The sequence below is a fragment of the Microtus ochrogaster genome, unplaced genomic scaffold (assembly GCF_000317375.1).
Source record: "Microtus ochrogaster isolate Prairie Vole_2 unplaced genomic scaffold, MicOch1.0 UNK3, whole genome shotgun sequence".
Lineage (NCBI taxonomy): Eukaryota > Metazoa > Chordata > Mammalia > Rodentia > Cricetidae > Microtus > Microtus ochrogaster.
In genome coordinates, this window is record NW_004949101.1 from 2,082,413 (window position 1) to 2,087,016 (window position 4,604).

Here is a 4,604-nt window from a genome sequence, read left to right on the forward strand (position 1 = left end):
ATACACAAATAAGGTTCACAAGAAAAATATTTAGAGAAGGCAAAGAGATGTCAGAGTAATAAGTTTTCTTGGTGGAGGTGATATTATTAGGGCATGGAGAAGAACATGAGGGTCTAGATGTTGTGTGTTTGGCTAGGAAAGTTCAAACCTCCAACTGTGTTGAAATACAAGTTTGTACACATAAAAAAAGCACATGAAAGGTTTTTTCTACTTAAAAAATACAAATATCCATGACGCATATGGCTTAAGATATGCTGCAAAATGATGAGAAATGCAAATTAATGTGCCATGGGATAACTCCTCTGTACTTTGTGAATATGTTTTATTACCATTGGTTAAGAAAGAAGTTGATTTGGCCAATAACCAGGCAGAATAGAACCAGGCAGGAAATCTGAACAGAAATACAGAGAGAAGAAGGGTGGAGTCAGAGAGATGCTAGTAGCCACTGGTGAAGCCAGATATGGGGTAACAAGCCATGAGCCTCATACTAAAATATAGAATAACAGAAATAGGATAATTTAAGTTGTAAGCGCTAGTTAATAATAAGCCTGAGCTAATCAGCCAAACAATAATAACTGATAGTAAGCCTCTGAATGATTATTTTATAAGTGGCTGCAGGACCGTCAGAGGCGGGGAGAAACTGGTCCAGCAGTGCTGGATGGGACATAGCAAAGTCTCCAGCTATATTAATGTCTCCCAACTTTAAAGATTTCATGAAAGAGTTTCTTTAAAATGCTAAGAAACTTGCCTGACTCCAAAATTAAAACTGTTAAAATTTCACACTCCTATTCAGCACCAACTTTCAGAATAATCTGGTAGAATAATCCTGGTAAGTGTTAGAACCCTTGGATTCCACTTAAAAGGTCTTTTCTTAAACAAAAAGGCCTGGGTGTTTTCAATTTTAAAAGGTAAGAATACATAAAAAATCAACTAGGTAGGCATCTGTGATGAAGACATCCGTGATGAAGGCATACATGATGAAGGTATGTGTGACTGAAAGCATCCATGATGCTGAAGGCACCCATGATGATAAAGACATCCATGGTGATAAAGGCATCTGTGGTTGACTTTAAGAGCTGGGTTGTGATTGTGCTAGAGATTTAAAAAATTTTTCTCTCACTTCTTTAAAGAGAATTTCAATGACAAAACAAAACACCCAAACTCAAACCAAATAACTGTCCTATTTCTCAAGACCTCTCCCTTAACTAACATCTCTCACAAGTTACCAATGAGACTCTACTGAACACCAAACTAAGGTTTGCCAAAATGTTTGTCCCACAGAAAACTTTTAGAGCCCTGTCTAAGCATTTGATGTGAGTGCCTGTTCTCAGGCAAAGCTCTACAAAATGATAACTCCAAAGACATCCAATTCTTTGAGTATAGAATGTATACAGTTCACAAAACAAACAAACAAACACTATCTCCAGTTTTTAGGTATGGAAATCTTGGGAGACTGGAGAGATAGCACTGTAAAAAATGGTTGACAGACATGGAATAAATGTCCTGGGATGAAAATATAAATGCTAATCACAAATGAAAAAAAGCTGATGCTGTGGCTAGGGTCTAAAATGTCCCTCATAACCACATGTTGAAGGCTTGGTTCCTGGCTGACAGAGAGGGTAGAAGATTTAGGAGGTGTGATCTTGTAAGAAGAAGCTAGGGCATTTGGAGCATACCCCTGAGTGACCCCTTCTTTTTCTCTTTTTGCTTTCTGGTTGGCATGAAGTGAGCAGCCTCTGCCATGATAGGTTGCCTCATCATAAGCCCAAAGGTACAAGGCCAACCTGATGTACACTGGAGTCTTTGAAACTGTGAGCCACAATATATCCTTCATCACTCAAGAAGCTTCTTTGGGGGGTATCTTGTCACACTTAGAGGAAACTGAGTCTCACAGCTGTTAGCGTCAGGAACCACCACAGTACACACTGACTTTGGAAATCTCCCTGTGGGAAGAGCAACACTTACTCCAGTGAGTATTTCTCCCTGGCATATTCTCTGTCTGGGGTGAGCTTTTGGATGCGCAACTGTTAGAGTTGCTCTCTCAGGGAGTTGGCTCCTCAAAGTCTCCCAACTAACTGCCTCTAAGACTCATTGCCACTTGTACTTTTGATGGATTAAAGCTGTGTTCATCCAGGTGACCTAACTCACCTAAGGCCATTGATTCATTAGTTACTCAGCAAAGTGTGGATGAGGCTCCTTGTGGAAACAAATACGGGGAAGTTTCTCTGTCATCTTAAAGCCTCCCTGCTTTTTCGTTACTAGGCTTAGGGCAGTTCAGGTGAATACTGCACTGTCTTTGAATTTACAGATTATGCAAATTGATTATTGATTCTAAAATTTTTGTAAGACATTTGAGTTATTTACTTTTGAATTCTTTGTCTTTTTTTATAAACTAAAACATACATAATAAAAACCGTGCATGACTGCCAATGTCTGCCTGATGAATTTGTACAAAAGACACACCTCTGTGCAACCAACTTCACAAAATAATTAATACCCACCATGTCCTTTGGCACCTCTCCCAGACACTAGCTCCCCCATCAAGGGTAGTCATTCTTTTAACAAATTAATTTACTGATAGTGTATGTGTATGTATGTCTGTGTTCATGTGTGTGTGTGTGTATACATATGTGTGTTTGTTCATATGTGTGTATGTGTAAGTAGGTGCACACATGTCACAGCAAGCATGTAGAATTCAGAAAAGTTTCATCTCTTCTTCCACATGAGTCCCAGGGATTGAACTCGGTCATTGGTGCTAGTCTTGAACTCACGATGCAGTCTAGGCTAGTCTTGAACTCACTCTGTAGCCCAAACTAGCCTTGATTTTGTGATACTCCTACCTCAGGGCCCCAAATGCTAGCATTATAAGTAAGTATGGGGCAGCATACACTACGGAGGGTAATCACTTATTTGGCCTGTTGTTGAACTTTAAGTGGAAAAACAAAATGTGTGTTCTTGTGTGTCAGTTATCTTTTTCTCAATATCATGTTCACTAGGTTCATCCACAGAGATGCGTAGAGTCCTGGTTTCTTGTTCTGATGTCTTAAAACCTTCCATTGTATCTCTGCCATAATCTATTTGCGGCACTACTGGGAACATGAGTGGTTTCCAGTTAGGTGCCAGGGTAAAATATGGTTGCTATGATGGAAAGTCTAGAACATGATCTTGGATGTACATGTGACACACTCCTGAAGGAAGGGAACATGCTGTAGGTGGAAGCTGTTCACTCATTCCCAGCTTCCCAGACCCAAAATAATCACACAGAAACCATATTAATTACAACACCACTTGGCCTATTAGCTTAGGCTTCTCATTAACTAACTCTTACATCTTAAATTAACCCATTCCTATTATTTTGTATTTTGCCACGAGGCTTGGGCGTCTTTCTCCTTCAGTGGCTACATGGCATCTTTCTGACTCTGCCTTCTTTTCTCCTCTATTTCTGCTTGGAATGCCTGCCTTGCTCTATCCTGTGTTATCATAAGCCTAAAGGAGATTCTTTATTAACCAATGGTAATAAAACATATTCACAGCATACAGAGGGGAAAACCTACATCAACAAGACACTGATTATATCTTGGCTGCATCAAGACTTCAGATTTTTGAGGCCATGCAATGCTTAATCATATCATCTCTGGATCATAATGACTAGTAGATGATACTGGATATTTTGCTGTATTGTTCAATGCTTCCAGTTTCCTGTCTGTAATAGGTAATAGTAACAGCTACATCATGGAGTTTTAGCTTGAACAGCATGAGATGCCAGGAGAGTATTCTTGTCATGCCTACTCTATACAACTGAGTTCTCTAATGTAGGCTTGTTGGCAACTTGACCTGTTTTCATGCATGTGGGTTTGTCCTGGGTAGAAAATGCCATGTTGTAAGAGGATTTCAAAGAACCCGAGTTATATACTGCCTCAAAGAGTCCTGTCTTTGAGACACCCCAAGAACTTGCTCACGTGGGTGCCAGCCTGTGGAAGACATCCAATCCTATGTTTGCCACCTGTCCAGGGTTGCATCTGGAACTTCACTTCTATCTCCTCCTCACCTGCTCATCATCCCCTCCTCTGCCTGCTGCCACTACTTTGTCCCCTTGTAATGGTCTCTTAATTCCTTGCCCACTGGGGGTGTTTTCTCCCTGCATGGAATACAGATTCTTTCCTGCGTGGTGCCATTAGCAGAAAGAAACCTGTTTCCATAATAACTGACTTCTTAAGACAGCGCAGCTGCCTCAGTCAGGGGTCATCACATGAACCAGAAAACAAGGCAGCGGTTTATGAAACATAGTTGTATTTGAATAAGACCGGTCCACATGGGATTAATTAGACACATCCACGATGAACAGAAGGAGGTGTGCTGTTGGCTTTGCTCACCAGCCTTTCCTATCATGGGGCTGGAAGGTTTAGTTTCTGTTGTTTTTGTCTGCATGGGATTAAGAAGGAGGAGGTTGGACGCAGTTATTAAAAGAAAAAAAAAAAAGAGCATGCCTAGTGACCTAATTCCCTTCTGCATCTTTATCGTGTACCAGGATGCACAAATCCCACAAGGGACAGAAATGCAAATGAGTTTTACTGGAGAATAAAACATTTGGGAGGGAAGGAGGG